A 26249-nucleotide genomic window follows, 5' to 3' on the forward strand; every position below is an offset into this window, starting at 1 on the left:
ATCGCGAATCAGAATCAACGGGGAAATCACGCGGCGGCGGGACATGCTTTTACATCAATGAGCGGTGGTGTAGAGACGTAACTGTGTTAAAGAAAATGTGCTGTCCTGATCTAGAAATGCAGTTTGTCAACTGCAAGCCGTTCTATTCGCCGCAGGAGTTTCACTCGTTCATTCTGGTCAGTGTTTACATCCCTCCGCAAGCGCATGTGAGCTCAGCTTTACAGAAACTCGCTGATCAGATCACAGACATAGAAGAACAACACCCGGACTCTGTTTTAATCATTCTCGGGGACTTTAATAAAGCCAATCTCTCCCGTGAACTGCCAAAATACAGACAGCATGTTACATGTCCCACCAGAGACAGTAATATACTGGATCACTGTTACACCACAATAAAGGATGCATATCACTCTGTTCCACGAGCAGCTTTGGGACGTTCTGATCACTGTCTGGTTCATCTTATACCGTCCTACAAGCAAAAACTTAAATCTGCTAAACCTGTAGTAAGGACTGTGCAGGGATGGACCTGCGAAACAGAGCAGGATTTACAATCTTGTTTTGACCTTACTGACTGGCGTGTTTTTGAAGCTGCTACCACCGATCTGGACGAACTCACAGAGACCGTAACATCCTATGTGAGGATATTTGCATTCCTAACAGGACTTATTTAACATTCAACAATGATAAGCCATGGTTTACAGTAAAACTCAGACATCTTCGTCAGGCCAAAGAGGATGCCTACATAAATGGGGACAGGGTCTTGTACAATAAGCCCAGTAATACACTGAACAAAGAGATTAGAGCGGCTCAAAAGACCTACGCTAAAAAGTTGGAAGACCAGTTTACTTCCAACTACTCAACTTCAGTGTGGAGAGGTCTGAGAGCCATCACGAACTACAAGACACCATCCCCTTGCACTGAGGCTAATCAACGACTTGCTAACGACCTGAATGAGTTTTATTGCAGATTTGAAACCCCCAACACCCATTCTGACCATCTCCTTACACAACCATTAACACCTCCTGCAATCGCCCTCTCCACACCTCATGCTCTTCAAATCTGTGAAGATGATGTGCGCCAGGTCTTCAAGAAGAACAAAAGAAGAAAAGCACCAGGCCCAGATGGTGTTACACCAGCCTGTCTGAAAATCTGTGCTGACCAGCAGGCCCCCATCTTTCCACAGATCTTCAACAGATCCCTGGAGTTGTGTGAAGTGCCTTCCTGCTTCAAATGCTCCACCACAATCCCCATTCCAAAGAAACACAAGATAGCAGAACTTAACGACTACAGACCTGTGGCTCTAAAGTCTGTCATCATGAAGTCATTTGACAAAACTGGTTCTGGCTTATCTGAAGGACATCACTGGACCCTTACTGGACCCCCTGCAGTTTGCGTACTGAGCAAACAGGTCCATGGATGATGCAATCAACATGGGATTGCACTTCATCCTGCAACATCTGGACAAAACAGGGACTTATCTGAGGATCCTTTTTGTGGACATGTCAAACAGCTGCACCACCAACACTGGTGCCCCTCAGGGATGTGTTCTCTCCCCTCTGCTCTTCTCCCTGTACACCAACGACTGCACCTCTAAAGACCCCTCTGTCAAGCTCCTGAAGTTTGTAGATGACACTATAGTCATCCGCCTCATCCAGGACTGTGATGAGTCTGCTTACAGACAAGAGGTTGAGCAGCTGGCTGTCTGGTGCAGTCTTAACAACCTGGAGCTGAACATGCTCAAAACAGTGGAGATGATCGTGGAAACCCACCTGCACTTTCCCCACTCACCATCATGAACAGCACTGTGACTGTAGTGGAGTCATTCAGATTCCTAGGAACCAACATCTCTTAGGACCTGAAGTGGGACACTCACATTGACTTCATTGTGAAAAAGGCCCAACAAAGGTTGTATTTCCTTCGCCAGCTGAGGAAGTTTAACCTGCCACAGGAGCTGCTGAAACAGTTCTACTCAATCGTCATTGAGTCTGTACTGTGTACTTCAATAACTGTCTGGTTCGGCTCAGCAACAAAATCAGACATCAGAAGACTACAGAGAACTGTTCGGACCGCCAAAAGGATTATTGGTGCTCCTCTGCCCACCCTTCAAGAACTGTATACATCCAGAGTGAGGAAAAGGGCTCAGAAAAACACTCTGGATCCCACACATCCAAGTAATGCCATCTTTGAACTGTTGCCATCTGGCCGGCGCCTCAGAGTCGCAAATACCAGAACAGCAAGGCACAAGAATAATTTCTTCCCCCAGGCAATCTACCTCATGAACAGTTAAATGTTCCCCACTTATGCTTATGCAAAAAAATGTGCAATATCCTTATATTTATTTGTTACCCCTCCATCCTAGTACATCCCTGCATCTTATTCAATCCTATTCCATTATCATTTATAGCACAATTGTTTATGCACTTTTTTTTGTCTGTGTGTTGTTGTCTCTGTGTACTGGAAGCCTTTGTCACTAAAACAAATTCCTTGTATGCGCAAGCATACTTGGCAATAAAGCTCTTTCTGATTCTGATAAAGATTACTGTACATGCACAGAAAAAGGCACAATAACAAGGTTAAATATCTTTGAATAATCATAATATTCATATGACTTTAATGCATCAAAAAAAATATTTTTGTTGTTGTTATTTTTAAGCCTGAGAGATTAAACAAGAATTAAATTCAACAAATAAACTTACATATTTACATACACAGAAAATATTTAAAACTGGATTAAACCAGTAGACTGTATCTTTTAAGTTGTTGCGTTTGTTACAACATCATAGGTCACATGATAACGTCAACATGGAGGATGAGGTCCGGATCACATTCCTATTTAATAAGATATGGCTGTAGAGTAGTACTCTCTTAGCGCTCATTGAGTTAGTACTTAGTGAAATTAAGTACCTACTCATTGAGTATGTGGTTTTGAACACAAGCCTAAGACTAATGTAGAGCAGTTGAAGAGCCCCAGCTGAAACTCATGAACTCATCAATGGTATTACACAGAATGACCAGAAGGGATGATGCATCATGAACTGTGACAGCCGCCAAAAGCCCTATTCGGACAGGACTAGTTTTCTAAACTAAGTTTGAGTTTCAATACTTACCACCTGCATTTCTGCATTTCCGGCTTTGCTACCGTTCGGACGTTCTAGCTTACTGCTCTGCGCTTTGCTTCTTATTTCTGTACTTTTTTAAAAATTTTCTAAGATTTTTTACTTCAAGAGATCAGCACAGTGCTCAAACAACAGATTTTTGGCACAAACGCTAAAACTAAAAACATTGGGACTGGAATAATACTACAAAAAGAAGACTTTGTCTCCCACTGCTAACAGCTTACATTCCTGTGACGGGATAACAACTGCCTACATTCAAACAGAAGAGAGAGAAAATGCCTCCTGTTGGATCTACTTGTTGCATGAACTGCTGCAAACTTCTACAAAGGATTGTGATTCTTGAAACAAAGTTACTTTCTGGACTTCTAAAACAGACGGAACACTTAGCAGACCGTCGTCATGGACCCCCTCAGCATACAGCCGGTGAGTCCCATGAATCTTCTGAATCTCAACAGTTTATACCAAGTGTAGAGGAACAAGCCAAAACTGATCGCCACTCTAATCGATGGCACAAACAGGGAGCAAGACCCAAAGGAACACGAGATATCAGATTGTTACCAGTTTCTCGTATTGCTGCCATAGCTTCCTCTACCCCAGATTCGACTATGACAAGGCTTGTAAATACTGGTATTCTACCACCCCTATACATCTGGAGAACAGATTTCAAGCATTTATGAATGCGGGTGAGGAATCCCCAAATGTATTTAAACATGGATCTTATCAGCCAGCAGCTAACACCGCTACTAACAGGCGCTCAAGGACGAGCAGCAGCCGAGCCAAGGACTCTGATAGTGGGTGACTCTGTTATCAGAAACATTAGAAGCAGGACTACAACAACATGTTGCCTTCCTCCAGCAACAGTCTCTGATGTGAACAAGGAACTTCAGAACATTCTGATGAAGCACAAGACTACAAATCGAATCATCATCCATGTGGGAAAGAATGATATTCGGAAAGAGCAGTCAGAACTCCTTAAGAAGGACTTCAGTGAACTCTTTGAAACACTTCGAAGACTCAAAGTTCAGTCGTTCATCAGTGGACCACTCCCAGCAAGGGGAACAAATATGTTTTCATGGTTGCTTGGGCTGAACACATGGCTACAAAGATCTTGTAATATAAAAGGAGTAAATTTCATCAACGACTTCAATCTTTTCTGGGGCCATAGACAATTGTTTAAACCGGATGGCCTCCACCCAAACAAACTTGGTGCCAGAGTGCTTAAGGACAATATCTACTTCTCCCTCCGTCATCCTTCAGCAGAGTGTGTCAATCCATTCAGCACACACACACCAGGTCCGAGTCATCATGTGGTTGACATATCCCGCAAGGACACTGATAACACCACGCAGCCAAAACAAGCACTGCTGATGGACACTATCCCTGCTGAGCCCTGCCCACAGAGCTCCTCACAGACTGACTGTGATGTATCAAAACTGCTACAAGATTCAGCACCCAGGGATGACTTTCTGGAAAACAGCCAGGGAAGCCAGGACAACACATCACAGCCACCGGAAACACCAGAGACACAGCCCATCTCACCAGACACATTATCCCTCTCTCCAGCATCTCCACTTCTGTGCTTCTCACAGAAAATGGAGGAATTGGTGTATGCTGGGACTAAACTCTCTCACTCATTTGCTGCTAGCCCCCAGATATCAACAAAAAAACGGCGGGCCCCCCAACAACCAAAGACTGTGGGCCCTGTTCCTGTGAGAGCTCTCTGACCGCTGCCACAACCCCAGGGCCCAAACCCTCTATCTGCTGAAGGTGAACCAAAAACAACTGAAAGCAGCTCTCGGTGATATGTGTCGGGTCCCTGCTATAATAGCAGCAACATTCACAAATGCTTACAGAACAAGCGGGAACCCAGTGTGCCTGTAGCTTTCTCTATTTCAGTTTTATCACGTGATAGAAAATCTAAGGCCATCTCAAGCCGAAGGGAAAACTCATCTAATCTGCGGCATATTATGCATCAAACTAAGATTGATATAAAAGACACAAAGCACTGCCATCAAATTAGCACTTTTAAACATTTGCTCACTAAAAAATAAATCATTTCTAATCAATGACTTTATAACCACAAACAATTTGGATTTTATATTTCTAAATGAAACATGGCTAGAAGACAGCTGCAGTGCAACAGTCCTCAATGAAGCAGCCCCTCCTAACTTCACTTACATGATTGTTTGCAGGACTGTTAGGAGAGGTGGGGGTGTAGCTGCTCTATTTAAAGATGTCTATCAATGCAAGCAAGTTTAATTTGTCAGTACTTGTCTTTCGAATACCTAGGGATTGCGCTGAAAGGTGCTCCACGCATTCGGTTTATTTATTATTTACAGGCCTCCAAAATACTCTTCAGCATTTGTTGAAGAGATCACAGAAATGTTATCAATGATTTCCTCAGAGTTTGACTGTTTTGCAATAGCAGGGGATTTTAATATTCACATAGATAATGCAGAAAACAAAACTACAAAAGAAATGACAACGGTTTTAAACACTTGACCTGATTCAGCATGTGCATGGACCCACACACAAAGGTGGACACACTCTAGATCTAATCATCAGTAGGGGTCTAAACATTTCATCCATTGTTATTAAGGACGTAGCACTATCTGATCACTTCTGTATTTTCTTTGATATATTGATCTCTGCTACCACTGAATCTAGATCTGTCTCTGTCAGAAGGAGATTCATAAACGAGAACACAAGTGTACTATTTACGGAGGCTATATCTTTAACACCAAGCATTTCTGCAGACTCTGTTGATATTCTCCTTGATTCCTTCAACTCAAAAGTTAAGAATGTTATTGATGATATTGCTCCAATAATTGTCAATAAGAAAACAAACAGACAGAAATCAGTTTGGAGAAGATCAACAGCAGTTCAGACTATGAAAAGAGGATGTGGCGGAAGACAAAACTTGAAATTCACTATAGCATCTATAAAGACAGCCTTCATGCTTATAATGTTAAACTAGCCACAGCTAGACAGAACTTCTTCTCAAACCTAATAAACAGTAACTTAAATAACACTCGTACTCTTTTTGCCACTGTTGAGAGACTGACAAACCCCCCAAGTCAGATTCCCAGTGAAATGCTATCAGACAGCAAATGCAATGAGTTTGCTTCCTTCTTTTCCGAGAAGATCATCAATATCAGGAAGGCGATTAGCACATCCTCAAGTAATGCAGAGGTCAAGACAGATTCGGCCACAATATCAAAAAGATACTATGTCTATTTTTGAAACAATTGATAGCAAAATTCTGGAAGACATAGTGCAGCACCTAAAATCATCAACCTGCTGTCTTGACACACTTCCCACATCTTTTTTCAAAAGTGTGCTTAACTGCTTAGAAGCAGATCTTTTAGAAGTGGTGAATGCCTCACTTCTTTCTGGGACATTTCCAAACTCCCTAAAAACTGCAGTTGTAAAGCCCCTCCTGAAAAAGACCAATCTTGATAACACAATTTTGAGCAATTTCAGACCAATATCTAATCTTCCTTTTATAGGCAAAATTATAGAAAAGGTAGTTTTTAATCAGATGAACAAATACTTAAACTCAAATGGATACCTGGACAATTTTCAATCTGGTTTTCGGCCGCATCACAGCACAGAGACAGCACTCATTAAGATAATAAATGATATTCGCTTAAATTGCGACTCTGGCAAAATATCGGTGCTGGTATTGCTAAATCTCAGTGCTGCGTTTGACACTGTCGATCATAACATACTACTATAGAGAGACTGGAAAACTGGGTCGGGCTTTCTGGGATGGTACTCAAATGGTTCAGGTCATACTTAGAAGGGAGAGGCTATTATGTGAGTCTAGGAGAGCATAAGTCTAAGTGGACGTCCATGACATGCGGAGTCCCACAAGGCTCAATTCTTGCACCGCTCTTGTTTAGCCTGTATATGCTTCCACTGAGTCAAATAATGAGAAATAACCAAATTGCCTATCACAGCTATGCTGATGATACCCAGATTTACCTAGCCTTATCTCCAAATGACTACAGCCCCATTGACTCCCTCTGCAAATGCATTGATGAAATTAATAGTTGGATGTGCCAGAACTTTCTTCAGTTAAACAAGGAAAAAACTGAAGTCATTGCATTTGGAAACAAAGATGAAGTTCTCAAGGTGAATGCATACCTTGACTCTAGGGGTCAAACAACTAAAAATCAAGTCAGGAATCTTGGTGTGATTCTGGACACAGACCTTAGTTTCAGTAGTCATGTCAAAGCAGTAACTAAATCAGCATACTATCATTTAAAAAACATTGCAAGAATTAGATGTTTTGTTTCCAGCCAAGACTTGGAGAAACTAGTACATGCCTTTATCACCAGCAGGGTGGACTATTGTAATGGGCTCCTCACTGGCCTTCCCAAAAAGACCATTAGACAGCTGCAGCTCATCCAGAACGCTGCTGCCAGGATTCTGACTAGAACCAGAAAATCTGAGCATATCACACCAGTCCTCAGGTCCTTACACTGGCTTCCAGTTACATTTAGGATTGATTTTAAAGTACCTTTACTCGTATATAAGTCACTAAATGATCTAGGACCGAAATATATGGCAGATATGCTCACTGAATATAAACCTAACAGAGCACTCAGATCATTAGGATCGAGTCATTTGGAAATACCAAGGGTTCACACAAAACAAGGGGAGTCCTCCTTTAGTTACTATGCTGCCCGCAGTTGGAATCAGCTTCCAGAAGAGATCAGATGTGCTAAAACACTAGTCACATTTAAATCTAGACTTAAAACCCATCTGTTTAGTTGTGCATTTATTGAATGAGCACTGTGCTATGTCCGAACTGATTGCACTATATCTTCATTGTTTTATTTTATATAAAATCAATTTCTAACTGTTTTTAAATAGATTTTAAGTAAACGTTTTAATAATTGTAAAAGTTTTAAAATTGCTTGTTTTATTTTTATTTTTTTCTTATTTTTCATGATTATTTTACTTTCTTTGATGTAAAGCACTTTGAATTACCATTGTGTATGAAATGTGCTATATAAATAAACTTGCCTTGCCTTGCCTTGCCTTACCCGACGTCTTCATGTTTTCATGTACCAATTCGGACGGGACTAACATCTCCGTGTTTATTAGAGAGGTGGGAGGGTCTGATTTGTGCGTTTGGGCCTCACAGAGATCACGCGCTCTGTATGTGTGCATTTAATTAATTCAGAATGATTGCCTTAGTATTATTACACAATAAATACTAAATGGCTAGTAGAGCAAAACCATGTTAATGTGTGGTTCCTTTAGTTTAACTTGTTTTCCTTTTTTTTTGTGTAGTAGGCTAAACCTACCATATGTTTAATTTTCATAAAGGTACATATGTAATTAAAACATTATGTAACTGAGTGTATAAATGAACGTGAGTAATCTTACCTGATGCTGATATTACAATAGCTGGTATTAACAGTTTACGTGATCTTGCTCTATATTTTATTATTTGTATTACTTTTTTATTATTATTTCTTTGCCAATAAGCAAATATAACAAACATGCACACGGTAAGAGCATATACGGTAATTCACGTTGGCCAAAACACACAAGGAAACGCGTTGTGAAATAACATATCACTGGCAATCAGAGACATTCGCATTCGGATAGGGTAAGTTTTCTCAGAGGATCACCGAGTTTGCTGAAAAACAGTAGGTAATTTGCTCTGGAATTATCACAGAGGCTGTGTGAGAAAAACACAGATGTGGCAGATTTGGATGGGATTAAAAACACCAAGTACGTCTGTGAAACATATTTCTCTAACGACCCCCTGTAAAACTAGTCCCGTCCAAATAGGGCTAAAGATGAAGTTCACAATAATCATACTCAATCACAGTGGTTCTGACTGAAATGATGCTTTTTGCTTTCATTGGTTTGTGTTGGTATAAAATGAGTCAATTTTCAGTCAGTCTTTGTTCAGTTTTCATTGATTTAGGCCATTTTTTTTGTTGTTGGTTCTTTGAGAATGCTGATTATCATAGCTTGTTTTTGAGTTTATGAATAAATTGATATTTAATTGGTGCAATTAGATCCTGCAACCACATCGTGACATGACAATTGATTTTTTTATTTTACATTTACATGTTATTGTTTAGCAGATGCTTTTATCCAAAGCATCTTACAAATGAGAACAACAGAAGCAATCAGATGAACAAGACAGCAACAGTACACGAGTGCGGTGAAGTCTCAAATAGCCTAGCACAGTACACACAGAAAAGATAGCTTAATAGTCAAAATATCATGACATCACAAATAGCCCATTTTAACAGACCTCTTCAGACTAAACTAGTTCCTTCAGACAACTGTGATGTTTGAATACGAAGATTCTGCCTGTAGACCAGCATACACAGGAGAGGATCTGAAATCAATCTCAAACTCGTCAGGAAATAAGGAATATATGAATTTAAAAAATGTTTTATAAGCAAAATAGGGAATAAAGAACCATTAACCATTAATATCGGATAAAGTACTAGCACCAGCAAAGTGTATATGAAAACAACCCAAATATGATAATCTGGTTTCCTGGATGTGTGAGAGTGACGATCAGGAGAACATAAGGCCCCAAAAGATGTTATCCATGTGATTACTAACACAATTGACACAAGAGAAACATTGATAATAGGATGCATAGTAATAGCACAAATAAATGTAAAGAGAAACACAAGTACGGATAAAACTATGAAACATGATGAAGAGAAAACAAAAGCAGTATACAGTGGATATTTCACTGAGAGAATTCCCTCTAGTGCCACCTGCTGGTTTAGGAAGATACCACTGGCTCTTGATGACCACCATAAACATGACAAAACCCAATATGTCCGATCCTTATAGGAGGGGATCTCATCTAAGAGATATTTTAAAAGTATGTAGGGACTCAAGAAAAGCTCAATAAAGTCAGTGAGGAGGAGGAGGAACATGAAGATTGAAATACGGTGTCCATTCTTTCTGTGATGTATTAGATCGGCGACAGACCAAACAAGAACTGGTAGACCTGCACACGCACCAATGATCATGAAGATGGACAATCTGACTATTACCTCCAGCATATCAGCTTCCAGCTTCCATTTAAATGAACGACTTTCCATATTCTTATCACTCTTTGATCTCTTTCCTTTATTCAGCTGAAAATATGTATAGAATAAGTAAAACATTTGAATTTGTGCTGTATGCTAAGTGACTTTCAGAAGATGCATCGCTTATCATTTCAGCTAAACATTCATCTCAGAATCAGCAGGCTGAAAACATTCATGCATTTTAGTCTGCATTACATGTCAGTTCATTTTTAATGAAGAAAGAAAATACAAAAACTTTGTCTTACCTGACTATATATTCAGATTTCCACAGCACTGTGTTCTTGACATGAAAAGGTTTCCAGTCTTCCAGCTGATTTCTTCTCTCGTTCTGTCCGTGTGTCTTACCCTTCCTTACTTTTTTATACTGCTGGTTTCTGGTTTAGGTTTATCTGATGATTTGATCTCAGCTCTGATATCTGAGTTCTGACTGGTGTTTAGTAAGAGGCATGAATAATCTTTACTTAAACTATAATGTTTAAAAATATTAAGAATGGTAGATGAAATAGAACAAATATTTTACTCCATAAAATGTTTTACTGTATCCATAAATGTACTGAGGATTTGTGCAAACTGTAGTTCTTTAAGTGTTTAAATACTTTGTTGAGTATTTCTAGAAAAAAAGCGTTTTTAAGCAAATGAGATAGCCGAGGCTGCAAAGAGAGATTGGGAATCAGACACATAGCATTTTGAGACATTTGCTCATTACTGATAAACCAGGAGATAAACGCTTCAGAGAATTAGTGGAACTTTTGACAAACCACTATTACCCCAAACCAAGTGAGATCAGATCGGTTTAATTCTCAGAACAGACAGCCAGATGACACTGTGCTGGATTATGTTGTGGTGCTTCCTTAGGGAGTGAAATTTAAGGTTAAAATAAATTTTACATAAAATTAAATAAGATTGATATGTAGGGTTAGGGTTATTGATAGGTCGATCTCACAATATCGTGAGAACGGAGACCCACGATTACAATCTCGAGAGAGAATGGTCTGCTCAGTTGTGAGAGGTAGAGAGAGAGATGTGACACACACTGTGTAATCAGATGTGGCTACAAAGCCAAGAAACCACGAGCCAGCACGAGGTAAGAACTGTAAAGCCTGCATAAAGAAACCATGCGTTTTACACTTCAATAACTAGTAAACCAGCTCCAGTGCAGAGAAACAGACCATCACATCAGTGACATGCAAGAAGTTCTTTTTTAAATGGTAACTATCAAGGTGTCGTCTTGATAACTATGGGGAAAACTCCTGTCTTCCTCTGATACTGAAGGCTGATTTGTTCACATTTGTGTAGCTTCACTAATTGATTTTAAAGGTAGCCTTCTTCACTTGCTTTCATGCAATTTAATAAGAAAAATTGCAGCCGCATTTAAATGCAGTTTATTCTATTCTTTAAAATTTCAAAGTGCAAGATTTGGAAAAAATGGGGTGCCTTACATGAGACATATATCTACCAAGAACTTGAAAAGCAAATATAAAAACGAAAGCAAATATAATCCCTGATTATGTGCTTCCTGTGGAGATGAGAGTCAGCACCGTCAATTTCATCTTGCAGCCGACAAGAAAACATTAGGTTTCACATTTGTGTAGCTTCACTAATTGATTTTAAAGGTAGCCTTCTTCACTTGCTTTCATGTAATTTAATAAGAAAAATTGCAGCCGCATTTAAATGCAGTTTATTCTATTCTTTAAAATTTCAAAGTGCAAGATTTGGAAAAAATGGGGTGCCTTACATGAGACATATATCTACCAAGAACTTGAAAAGCAAATATAAAAACGAAAGCAAATATAATCCCTGATTATGTGCTTCCTGTGGAGATGAGAGTCAGCACCGTCAATTTCATCTTGCAGCCGACAAGAAAACATTAGGTTTCACATTTGTGTAGCTTCACTAATTGATTTTAAAGGTAGCCTTCTTCACTTGCTTTCATGTAATTTAATAAGAAAAATTGCAGCCGCATTTAAATGCAGTTTATTCTATTCTTTAAAATTTCAAAGTGCAAGATTTGGAAAAAATGGGGTGCCTTACATGAGACATATCTACCACGAAAGATTATGTGCTTCCTGTGGAGATGTGAGAGTCAGCACCGTCAATTTCATCTTGCAGCCAGCAAGAAAACATTAGTTTATTAATAAACAATTAAAATGTCTCCCTTTTCACAATTATTAGGCTACTTCTAAATAGTCTGGTAATACCAAGCTCTGCTACTTCGCTTGAGTACAGAAGTACGAAGTCAGGCGTAGTCAGGAGTGTGCTCGAGTTTGGAATATATTAAACCTCATTATTGATTAGACTGTGTTAATTTAATATAAACGCACAATTAGTTGAATAATGACTGAATGACTAGTTACTAGAAAAATCTTACGTGGGGGGCAGACCTATTAGGCAAGGCAAGGTAAGCTAAGTTTATTTATATAGCACATTTCATACACAATGGTAATTCAAAGTGTTTTACATAAAAGAAAGTAAAAATAATAGTGACAAAAAAAATCATTAAAACTTAGAAACAGGTTTTAAATTCAATTTTAAATAAATTTCAGTTTTAAATTATTTTACATAAAATACAGTGAATACTGCACTGCCTAGTGCTCATTCAATAAACGCACAGCTCAACAGATGAGTTTTAAGTCTAGATTTAAATGTGACTAGTGTTTTAGCACATCTGATCTCTTCTGGAAGCTGATTCCAACTGCGGCCAGAATAGTAACTAAAGGCAGACTTCCCTTGTTTTGTGTGAACCCTTGGTATTTCTAACTGACTCGATCCTAATGATCTGAGTGGTCTGTTAGGCTTATATTCAGTGAACATATCTGCCATATATTTCGGTCCTAGGTCATTTAGTGACTTATATACGAGTAAAGTACTTTAAAATCAATCCTAAATGTAACTGGAAGCCAGTGTAAGGACCTGAGGACTGGTGTGATATGCTCAGATTTTCTGGTTCTAGTCAGAATCCTGGCAGCAGTGTTCTGGATGAGCTGCAGCTGTCTAATGGTCTTTTTGGGAAGGCCAGTGAGGAGCCCATTACAATAGTCCCCTCCGGGCTGGTGATAAAGGCATGAACTAGTTTCTCCAAGTCTTGGCTGGAAACAAAACATCTAATTCTTGCAATGCTTATTAAATGATAGTATGCTGATTTAGTTACTGCTTTGACATGACTACTGAAACTAAGGTCTGTCTCCAGAATCACACCAAGATTCCTGATTTGTTTTTTAGTTTTTTGACCCATAGAGTCAAGCTATGCATTCACCTTGAAAACTTGAAATTGCAATGAATTCATTTTTTTCCTTGAAGAAATTTCTGGTACATCCAACTATTAATTTCATCAATGCATTGCAGAGGGAGTCAATGGGGCTGTAGTGATTTGGAGATAAGGCTAGGTAAATCTGGGTATCGTTGTCACGCTGTCAGTCTTTGTGTCCCTGGGTGTCCACTAGTGAGCTCACTTCCCCTTAGGCACTTCACCATAGGCACTATTATTCCTCTAGTCTGGTCCTGTCTTCACAGTAATTGCACTCCAGTTAATTGCACCAGGTGCAGGCAAACTATTATCATTAGTCTCCTTATAAATACCTGTCTTTCCCTGTTGTTTGTATGAAGTCCTTATCCTTTGTGTTACCAATGTTCTCATCTCCCGAGACTTACCCTTGCCTTCTCGTCCTCCGAGTTCCCGTTCCTTTCCTTCCGGTTCCATGTTTTGTTTTGTTTGTCTCCTTGGACAATTGGACTATTTAATAAAATCACCTGCGATTGAATCTCTCCCTCTCCTTGTGTTTCTCTGGTACACGAATGTTACAATCATCAGCATAGCTGTTGTGATAGGCAATTTGGTTCTTTCTCATTATTTGACATAGTGGGAGCATATACAGGTTAACAAGAGCGGTGCGAGGATTGACCCTTGTGGGACTCCACATATCATGGACATCCACTTAGACTTATGCTCTCCTATACTCACATAATAGCTTCTCCCTTCTAAGTATGACCTGACCTGAGTGCCATCCCAGAAAGCCCGACCCAGTTTTCCAGTCTCTCTAGTAGTATGTTATGATTGACAGCACTGAGATTTAGCAATACCAGCACCGATATTTTGCCAGAGTCACAATTTAAGTGAATATCATTTATTATCTTAATGAGTGTTGTCTCTGTGCTGTGATGCGGTCGAAAACCAGATTGAAAATTGTCCAGGTATCCATTTTACCTTCTCTATAATTTTGCCTAAAAAAGGAAGATTAGATATTGGTCTATAAATGCTCAAAACGGTTTTATCAAGATTGCTCTTTTTATGGAGGGGCTTAGCAACTGCAGTTTTCAGGGAGCTTGGAAATGTCCACCACTAAACAATTAAGCACACTTATGAAAAAAGAGGGAAGTGTGTCAAGATAGCAGATTTTAGATTTTATGTGCTGGACTATTTCTTCCAAATTTTTCTAGCAATTGCTTAAAAAATAGCTTCAATATCTTTTTGATATTGTGGCCGAATCTGTCTTTTCATAGTCTGAACTGCTGTTGATCTTCTACAAACTGAATTCTGTCTGTTTGTTTTCTGACTATTATTGGAGCAATATCATCAACAACATTTTTTGAATTTTGAGTTGAAGCAATCAATGAGAATATCAACAGAGTCTGCAGAAATGCTTGGTGTTAAAGATATTGCCTCCATAAACAGCACACTAGTGCTCCTTAATGCATCTCCTTCTGACAGAGACAGATCTAGATATTTAAGTACTGGCACTTTTATTTAGGCTTCAAAATTTAAGTACTGGCACTTTTATTTAGGCTTCAAAATAAAAGTTATTCTCTAAAGATTGTCTTGATTGACAAAAGTTTTAAGTTTCACAAACTATGGTTGAACACAAGAGCTTATTTTTTGCAATAATCCAAAAGCAAATGCAAAAATCCTATTGGCTTTTTGTGGAGGGAAACAGATCTGCCTACAAAGTGACATCATAGTTCCTGCACTCTATTAAAGGTCCCGTTATTCGCGCTTTTTTGAAGCTTTGATTGTGTTTACAGTGTGCAATATTACATGTATTCATGTTTTGCCTGTAAAAAAAACAGTATTTTTCTCTCTGTATACCGCTGTTTTCACTGTCATAAAAATGGGTTGATGACTTCCTTGTTCTATAAAGTCCCTCCTTCAGAAATACGTAATGACTTCTGCTTGGGCCAGTGGTTCCTGTGTTGTGATTCGACAGCGGCTTAGAGCAAGCGGCCCTCCTGGAAACGTGATTGGAATAGAACACACGTGCTGGAGATGTATTTATAATCACAGGAGCGTTTTTACTGACGAGATGCGCATAAAAATCGCATTCATTTTTTTGCACAGCCCTAACATCTAGTTAACAAAAGCTAAACAGCGTTGCCCTTTGTGTAATAAGTTACAGAAACTGTTAAACGCACCAACTTAAATAATAAAATACACTTACAGGTTGTGGTCCATAAACAACGCCTTCTCCAGACAAAGAGGGAACTGCTCCATCTTTCAAGAATAATCTTTGTGCGAATCCGCCATTAAACTGATTGAGGGCCACTCGAGTCGAGAGAACATGGTCAGTCCCGTCTACGATCATGAACCCATGCAGGTGGGTAGAGCTCGCCTTTTCCGGAAGGAGAGAGAGAGAGGCGGAGGTCCCAAGGACTATGTCTGTATTGCGGTGGCTCGGGTCATTCCCTTCATTCATGCCCAGTAAAAGAGCCAGCCCGGTAGTAAGTTTGAGGCTACTATCAGGTGGGATCTCCGCTGGGAAGTCCTCAACTACATCTTCGACTCTCCTTCCGGTGGGAGAAAACACACTCACGACTGTCACGCCCTTCTGGACTCTGGAGTTGAAGATAATTTCATTGACACTCTCCTTGCACATCACCTGAACCTTCCTGTTCTTCCTGTGTCTCATCCCATCCATGTCACCGCACTCAATGGCCAGGAACTGCCACACGTCACTCACTACACTGAACCCATAACTCTGCTCACCTCAGGAAACCACATCGAAACCATATCCTTTTACCTCATGGACTCCCCTGTCGCTCCCATTGTTTTAGGTCACCCCTGGTTGGTCAAACATAATCCACGAGTGGATTGGGGTTCTAACACAGTCACTTTGTGGTGTGAAAGTTGTTATGAGTCTGGTTTCTGCGTGTCCTGTGGTGCCCGTTTCTGTCTTTCAGGAGGAGACCATGGTGTTATCAAACGTGCCCGCAGAGTACTTGGACCTGAAGGAGGTGTTCAGTAAGTCCCGTGCTACTTCTCTTCCTCCACATCGTCCCTACAACTGTGCTATAGACTTAGTTCCAGGTAAGTCTCCGCCTAAAGGCAAACTATACTCTCTTTCTATTCCGGAGAGGGAGGCCATGGAGAAATACATTTCTGATTCCTTGGCATCGAGGTTCATCTGCCCTTCCTCTTCTCCAGCGGGGGTGGGATTCTTTTTTGTGGGTAAGAAGGATGGTTCTCTGCGACCTTGTATTGACTACCGATAGCTGAACAACATCACGATAAAGAATACCTATCCTTTGCCATTGATGTCTACAGCTTTCGAGAGGTTACAGGGAGTATCCGTATTCACAAAATTGGATTTACGCAATACTTATCATTTGGTCCGCATCAGGAAGGGAAAACCGCCTTTAACACCCCTAGAGGGCACTTTGAATATTTGGTGATGCCATTCGGGCTCTCCAACTTGCCAGGAGTTTTCCAAGCACTCGTTAATGACGTGTTGAGAGACATGGTAGATCAGTTTATATATGTTTACCTGGATCACAAACTGATATTTTCTTCATCTCTCCAGGAACATGTGCAACACATCAGACGAGTGTTCCAGAGATTACTTGAGAATGGGCTTTTTGTCAAGGCAGAGAAATGCGTATTCCATACACAGTCTGTTCCCTTCCTAGGGTATATCGCAGTGATCCTTAAATCTGGCTCGCGAGATCCAGTTTCCTGCAGAGTTTAGCTCCGACTCCAATTAAACACACCTGCCTGTGATTTTCTAATGATCCTGAAGACACTGATTAGCAAACTCATGTGTGTTTGATTAGGGTTAGAGCTAAACTTCACCGGAAAGTGGATCTCGCAAGCCAGATTTGAGGATCACTGGTATATCGTCTCGTCAGAGGGAATACGTATGGATCCTGACAAAGTTAAGGCTGTGATCGATTGGCCATCTCCAGATTCCCGTAAGGCCCTACAGTGGTTTCCTGGGTTCACTTATTTTTATTGACGTTTTATTCGTAATTTCAGCCAACTAGTCTCACCTCTGACCGCCTTGACCTCCCTGCCGCTTTGTTTCGGCTCCCATCCTAGTAGCCCCTGATCCCACACAGCATTTCGTGGTGGAGGTCGACGCATCAGAGGTGGGAGTAGGTGCAGTTCTTTCCCAACATGCTGCCTCGGACAATAAGATGCATCCCTGCACATTTTTTTCACATCGTTTATCTCCTGCTGAATGCAATTATGACATTGGTAACAGAGAATTGTTGGCTGTCAAATTAGGTTTAGAGGAGTGGCGTCACTGGTTGGAAGGGTCAGGGGTACCTTTCATTGTTTGGACCGATCACAAGAATTAAGAGTACATTAGAACTGCCAAAAGCCTCAATTCCAGGCATGCTTGGGGGGCACTTTTTTTCCGCCGCTTTGGTCGTACCACCCAGGTTCCAAAAATGTTAAACCCGATTCTTTGTCACGTCGTTTTGATCCTTCTGAACGCCCGGTGACTCCCGAATGTATTTTACCTGAGAAAATAGTCGTCTCAGGTAAAAACACACAATAATTTGCAGTGATTTGAATCACTGCAAATTAAAGTCAGTGGTCCGCCAACTCCCTCAACATGTTTCCTGTCACACCAGAAGAGACAAAACTTTGGATCATGTTTACATAAACATTGATGGAGCTTACATCATGAACCCCTCCCCACCTTGGACAGTCTGATCACCTTTCTTTGTTTCTCATCCCTAAGAATTCACCCCCCATCAGCCATGTGAATCCATAAGTAAGGACCATCAAAGTGTGGCCAACTGGAGCAGACTCTTACCTTCAGGACAGATTTCAATACACTGACTGGAGTATGTTTGCTTCTTAGGCTGCATGTGGCTCTCACACAGACATTGATATCTATACCTACTCTGTACTGAACTACAGCAACACCACAACTATCAGTGATACAACAGAAAACAGATCACAACATACCCTAATCAGAAGCCATCATTGAACAAGGAGGTGCGACTCATGTTGAAAGCCTGCAACACTGCCTTCAGCTCAGATGATGCTCAGGCAAATCCAGGGCTAACCTGAGGAGGGGCAAAAAGCCCAAGTACTGCTACAAGCTGAAGGTAGAGGAAAACTTTTCCAACTCTGACCCCCGACACATGTGGCAGGGCATACAGATCATCAGTGACTACAAGTCAAGCAACTCCACTCCAACGGTCAAAAATGTCTCCTTCCTTAACGAGGTAAATTATTTTTATGCCCACTTCAACAGTGACAGCAATAAGATGGCCACCAAGATCACTCTTTCAACAGACCACCAACCCCTCAAACTTACCTCCACAGATGTCTACAGTGCATTGAGCAGTAAGGCTGCTGGCCCTGATGGCATTCCTGGACCTGCAGCTTGCAGGGGTTTTCACAGACATTTTCAACCTGTCCCTCACCCAAGCAACTGTGACAACATGTTTTAAGGCCACATCCATTGTGCCAATGCCAAAACACTCCTCCCCAATGTGCCTGAATGATGGTAAATAAAAATGGTAAATGGACTGCATTTATATAGCGCTTTCAACAGACCCCATGGCCATCCAAAGCGCTTTACAAGTTGTATAACACTCTGGACCACAAAACCAGTCATAAGTAGCATGGGTATATTTGTAGTCAGGCCCTAACATCTAACATTAAACGGTTAACAGACTGCTAAACCTCCTGCCCTCTGTGAGGTGCTTCAGGAACCTCTGGACAAGGACCAGCAGACACACACATCAAACACACACTCCTAACCACTCCTCATTACTACATCTGGTTTACAAACAAACTTAAAAACAATTTCACTATACACAATACTTTGGATTTGTATTTAAATACATTTTTCCACACAGTATTTTTATTTTACATAAGTTTCCATGTATTTATGCGCATTTCTCAATATGGCATCTGAATCATTCAGACAATTTAAGGAATGGCTGGAAGTTAGAGTCAGCACAATTCACCTTTCTGCTGAAGATTATGTCGTTATTAAAAATGTAATATTTAAATACATTTACAAGGCAGGAATAATCACTTCTGTGGCAGCAGAAATAGAATATATGGTTATGCAAAGGAATCAACTAAATGTAATTATGTGAAAACTTATGAAAACAAGTTTAGTCATTTAAAAAGTTGGATATATTAAAGCTTATCTATCTATCTATCTATCTATCTATCTATCTATCTATCTATCTATAACACCCTGGACCATAAAACCAGTCATAAGTAGCATGGGTATAGTTGTAGCCAGGCCCTAACTTCTAACATTAAAGGGATAGTTCAACAAATAATTAAAAATTATATCATTAATAACTTACCCTCATGTCGTTCCTAACCCGTGGGACCTCCGTTTATCTTTGGAACACAGTTTAAGATATTTTAGATTTAGTCCGAGAGCTCTCAGTCCCTCCATTGAAGCTGTGTGTACGGTCTACTGTCCATGTCCAGAAAGGTAAGAAAAACATCATCAAAAGTAGTCCATATGACATCAGAGGGTCAGAGGGTATTTTGAAGCATCGAAAATACATTTTGGTATAAAAATAGCAAAAACTACAACTTTATTCAGCATTGTCTTCTCTTCCGGGCCTGGAGATTTCAAAACACTGCAGTTTATATCCAGTTCGCGAACGAATCATTCGATGTAACCGGATCTTCTTGAACCAGTTCACCAAATCGAACTGAATTGTTTGTAACGGTTCGCGTCTCCAATGCGCATTAATCCACAATTGACTTAAGCTGTGAACTTTTTTTTTTAATGTGGCTGACACTCCCTCTGAGTTCAAACAAACCAATATTTCCTGAAGTAATTCATTTAAAAGTAGTAGGAAGTAGTGTATTTAGCACAGAAATACTGTTGTACATTCAAATCATTTTCTTAAACTTTGGCCACATTTTACATGAGAATCCAACTCTTAAACAGTGTAAATAACTCATGCATGAAATAGCCTTAGCCCCCCATTTGTTCAGTGTATTTAAGTTCTGTTTCTTTCAGTTCTTTGTCAGTGCTTGTGTTTTGCCACTTGTTCTGTTCTTAATTGGAGTGTTTGGTTTTGAGGGCTTCTGTACAATAAATATGATGCTGCTGCAAATAGATTCATCTTCTCACTTTATTGCAAACTACACATGACAATAACAAAGCATCTTTGCATAATTTATATAATTTAACCTAGATAATTATTTAAAAAGGAACTCCATTTTTGAGTTGATCTAATCCTCACACTACTGGCTGTGAAGATGAATTTCCAACTGGTGTTTTTTTGTGTCATCTCTGACTGTAAACAATATAATTGATCTAACTGTGATGTGGTTTCTCTCTAGTATGATTTCTGACAGATTGAATCTCTATTTCCAGTGTGAGCACTTGAAATATTTTTTTCAGTGCTAATCTTCTTGCACACTTTCAGTTCATTATCTGCATTGAAGGGCTTCATGCGCTTGAACACAAAGCACAGTGTCTTGATTTACATGTGATTAAGGAAAGGTGACAGATTGTTTAGTATGTCTTTCTCCTTTTGTGTTCAAATTAGGTCTAAAAGAAACATTTAAATATGTTAGATTTCAAATGATCAACAAATGTGAAATAAAAAGTGAACCCAAATGTCAACTTATCAAACCCATCAAATCTGGCAACAACTGCTGTGCATGATTATGATCCATTTTAATGTTATGAAGATGATTTGCATTAGAAATAACTAGTGCTGTCAATAAATAAAAAAACAGATTAACCTCACCATACAAAGTTTTTAAATATACTTTGATAGTGCAATACATTCACATTTAATCTTCAAATTAATGCACAAAGACAGTATGTTTTTTAATATTTGTTTGAAAGGCATCTTTTTATGATTGAAGGCCAGAATCACTGATACTGACACCCAATATTACTATATGTCTCTATAAGATGGTTTTCCATCCTAATATTTAACCTTTGAATGTAGCCATTCAACATCACAGTAGAATTGAGTGCTTTCAATTTTAACAAAAGACTTAAACAAAAAATACCTTCCAATTTAAACCCAATATAATAATATCATATTTAGCTACCAGTGTCCTTCAGCAGAAATATACAGAAATTGAAGAAAGATCAAACATTAAATTCTAAATTAAACATAGATTTTGTTCTCTCAACTGAGACAGCATACTGTTTCAGCCCAGATGGATGAGGGAGACAGTGTTGGGCCGCAACAGGACAGTTTTAAAAAACATTTCAGACAAGTTCTTAAATGTAACTCATATAACAAACATTTACATGCACTGTTTTAAGGCATCTTTAATTGCCATTTTGGTAATTTCATGTCTTAACTTACCAAGACATTGTTTGCACGTAGTTTCTTCCATGCTTTGATATAAAATGATACAGGCTACAGCAGGTGCCGGAGCTTTTGTGTATGCATCTGAAGAGCATGTGCTACAAGTAGAGTTTTTTGCGCTCGTTTGACTAGCATGGCACTGATGTAAAGTTGAAGCATGAATCTAAAATGTCTCCCGTTTGATGTGGACGTAAAGATGTTCTGTGACTAAATAAATACATTTCTTGCAAAGGAGAGAAAAAAAAAAGGAGTCAGCAATTGTGGGGAGCCCAACCCTAGCCCCATCTCTCCATTAACTGCATTAAATATATTTAAAATGGTAAAAACACAAAACAAAGACAAAAACAAAAAAAAACACTAGGAATAACTAGTTTGGTCATGAAACAATTTATAACTTGTGAGCATCAGCATGTTCTTCAGCATTATGAATGAGGAATCAAGAATAAATCCCAGCCTCTTTGTTCTACACCTATTTCTTTCTGCAGGTTTCTCTTCGTCATCTCCTTTCAATAGCTTTGCATAATTTCTACAAAACTAGTTCTGTAGAACTGTAATTTCTACAAAAAAAGAATAAAAACAAGAATAAAAACGTAAAAACTCAGTCAGGGCTCGACATTAACGCTAGTTCGGGACAAGTGGATTTTGTGAAGGGGCAACTGAAAGAGAATTTGACTTGCCCGACTGGACAGGTAACCTGATAAAAATTTGAATAACAAACAATAACTAGGGCAGCACCGAAACTTTGGCGAGAACGATTCTGATTTTATTACTTTCAGTGTAAACTGCAACTAATAACGGATAATGTATTGACAGTATCAAGGTCACGTACAGTATTGTTCAAAATAATAGCAGTACAATGTGACTAACCAGAATAATCAAGGTTTTTCGTATATTTTTTTATTGCTATGTGGCAAACAAGTTACCAGTAGGTTCAGTAGATTCTCAGAAAACAAATGAGATCCAGCATTCATGATATGCACGCTCTTAAGGCTGTGCAATTTACCAATTCTGATTCAGATCGTTTGCAAATTATTTAAACAAAGTAATTTACTCTTAGTACTCTACACTATATTTTCTTGAAAATGGTCTCCTTATTTGATAAAGTTTATTAAAGAGTTTATATTTAGCTGTGAAAAGTTTTTTTGTGAAAGTTTGAATATTGAATCTATGTTAACCTGTTAGCCAGCACCCCCCCCCCCCCCCCCCCCATTATGGGACTCCCAGCTGAAAGTGCTCGACCTAACTTTTAATTGTAACAGTTTCCTACTTCAGTGTGTTACAAACATAATTTTGGTGTCTTTGGAAAAAAGACCCTTTGGGCTTTTTATCATCCAGATTTTATAATGCTAAAAAATATTAAAAGTTATAGACACTGAAGTGCCTTGAATTTTTTTTTTTTTACCACACACCCCCCACATATAAAAAAAATATTTACATGAAAGTGAAAGTGAAAGTGAAGTGACATTCAGCCAAGTATGGTGACCCATACTCAGAATTTGTGCTCTGCATTTAACCCATCCGAAGTGCACACACACAGAGCAGTGAACACACACACACACACACTGTGAGCACACACCCGGAGCAGTGTATTGAACTGTATTGAAGGTTTCTACAAACTGTTTAGTCATTAAACATACCACTGCATAGCTTTTTCAATTATAAAACAAGTCAGAAACTTAGACGTCATATAAGTGATTTATTTGAGCACTAGAAAAATACATTAAGAATCATTTGAGTAAGAAAAATAATAATAATAAGAAAAATAAAAAAGAGATTTAACTTTGTTTGCCAATTACAGATTACAATTACCTCTCCTTGCACTGTCACCTTATCATGGTGGAGAGGTTTGAGTATCCGAATGATCCTGGGGGCTATATGCTCCTGGTAGGGTCTCCCAAGGCAAACAGGTCCTTGGTGACGGGCCAGACTAAGAACAGTTTACAACCCCCTTTGTTGACAAATACAGCAAGGACAACAACGTCGCCCAGCATGGAGCAGAGGGGGCCCCACCCTGGAGCCAGGCCTGGGGTTGGGGCTCGTATGAGAGCGCCTGGTGGCTGGGCCTCCCCCCATGGAGTCCGGCCCGGGCTCAGCCCGAAGGAGTGACGTGGGGCCGCCCTCCTGTAAGGGGCCGGTGCATAGTGGATCGGGTGACAGTTGAAGGCGAGACCCCCGATGACCCGATCTCTGGACACGGAATCTGGCTTTAGGGACATGGAATGTCACCTCGTTGGCGGGGAAGGAGCCTGAGTTGGGCAGGAGGTCGAGAGGTACTGACTAGAGATAGTCGGGCTCACCTCCATGCACAGCTTGGGCTCTGGAACCACACTTCTTGAGAGAGACTCTCTACCACTCTGGAGTTGACCATGGTGAAAGGCGGAGGGCTGGAGTGGGTTTGCTTATAGCCCCCCAGCTCAGCCGCCATGTGTTGGAGTTCACCCCGGTGAATGAGAGGGTCGCTTCCCTGTACCTTCCAGTCGGGGATAGGCCTCTCACTGTCGTTTGTGCCTACGGGCCGAACGGCAGTGGGGACTACCTGGCTCTCTTGGAGTCTCTGGGAGGGGTGCTGGAAAGAGCTCCGACTGGAGACTCCTTCGTTCTACTGGGGGAATTCAACGCCCACGTGGGCAGTGACAGTGACACATGGAGGAGTGTGATTGGGAGGAACGGCCCCACCCCTGATCTGAATCTGAGCAGTGTTCTGTTATTGGATTTTGGTGCTAACCACGGTTTGTCCATAATGAACACCATGTTTAAGCATAAGGGTGTCCATCAGTGCACGTGGCACCAGGACACCCTAGATAGGAGATCGATGATTGACTCTGTGGTCGTGTCATCAGACCTTCAGCCATGTGTCTTGGACACTCGGGTGAAGAGAGGGGCGGAGCTGTCAACTGATCACCACCTGGTGGTGAGTTGGATTTGATGGAGGGGGAGGAAGCTGGACAGACTCGGCAGACCCAAACGTACTGTGAGGGTCTGTTGGGAACGTTTGGCCGAGCCCCCTGTTAGAGAGATCTTCAACTCCCACCTCTGGCAGATTTTCGACCGGATCCCGAGGGAGTCTGGAGATATTGAGTCCGAGTGGACAATGTTCTCCACCTCCATTGTCGCTGCGGCTGCTCGGAGCTGTGGCCGTAAGGTCTCCGTTGCCTGTCGAGGTGGCAATCCCCAAACCTGGTGGTGGACACCAGAAGTAAGAGATGCCGTCAAGCTGAAGAAGGAGTCCTATCGGGCCTGGATGGCTTGTGGGACGCAGGAGGCAGATGACAGGTACCGCAGGCCAAGCGGACTGCAGCCCGGGTAGTCATGGAGGCAAAATATCGGGCCTGGGAGGAGTTCGGTGAGGCCATGGATAAAGACTATCGGTTAGCCTCATCGAGATTCTGGCAAACCATTCGACGCCTCAGGAGGGGGAAGCAGTGCCCTACCAACACTGTTTACAGTGGAGATGGGCACCTGTTGACCTCAACTAGGGATATCGTCGGGCGGTGGAAGGAATACTTCGAGGATCTCCTCAATCCCACCTACTTGTCTTCAGTTGAGGAAGCAGTGGCTGGAGACTCGGAGAAGGACTTATCCATCACCCGGGCTGAAGTCATCGAGGTAGTTAAAAAGCTACTCTGTGCAAGGCACCAGGGGTGGATGAGATCATATCCGCCTGTACCTCAAGTCTCTGGATGTTGTGGGGCTGTCTTTGATGATACGCCTCTGCAACGTCGCATGGCGGTTGGGGACAGTACCTCTGGACTGGCAGACTGGGGTGGTGGTCCCTCTTTTCAAGAAGGGGGACCGGAGAGTGTGTTACAACTATTGGGGGGGGATCACACTTCTCAGCCTCCCAGGGAAAGTCTATGCCAGGGTACTGAAGAGGAGAATTCGGCCAATAGTGGAACCTCAAATTCAGGAGGAACAGTGTGGTTTTCATCCCGGTTGTGGAACACTGGACCAGCTCTCTACCCTTTCCAGGGTGCTGGAGGGTTCATGGGAGTTTGCCCAACCAGTCCACATGTGTTTTGTGGATTTGGAGAAGGCATTCGACCGTGTTCCTCGTGGCATCCTGTTGAGGGTGCTCTGGGAGTATGTGGTCGGCAGCCCCCTGCTTAGGGCTGTTCGGTACCTGTACGACCGGAGCCAGAGATTGGTTCGCATTGCCAGAAGTTAGTCAGACCTGTTCCCGGTGCATGTTGGACTCTGGCAGGGCTGCCCTTTGTCGCCGGTTCTGTTCATAATTCTTATGGACCGAATTTCTAGGTGCAGCCAAGGGCGGGAGAGTGTCCGGTTTGGGGACCATACAATTTCGTCGCTGCTTTTTGCGGATGACGTTGTCGTGTTGGCCTCCTCAGACCAGGACCTTAAGCGTGCACTGGGACGGTTTGCAGCCGAGTGTGAACCAGCTGGGATGAGAATCAGCAACTCCAAATCCGAGGCTTAGTTCTCAGTCGGAAAAGGGTGGATTACCCACTTCAGGTTGGTGGAGAGTTCCTGCCTCAATTGGAGG

Source organism: Carassius gibelio, chromosome B3 (genome assembly GCF_023724105.1).
Source record: "Carassius gibelio isolate Cgi1373 ecotype wild population from Czech Republic chromosome B3, carGib1.2-hapl.c, whole genome shotgun sequence".
Taxonomy (NCBI): Eukaryota; Metazoa; Chordata; class Actinopteri; order Cypriniformes; family Cyprinidae; genus Carassius; species Carassius gibelio.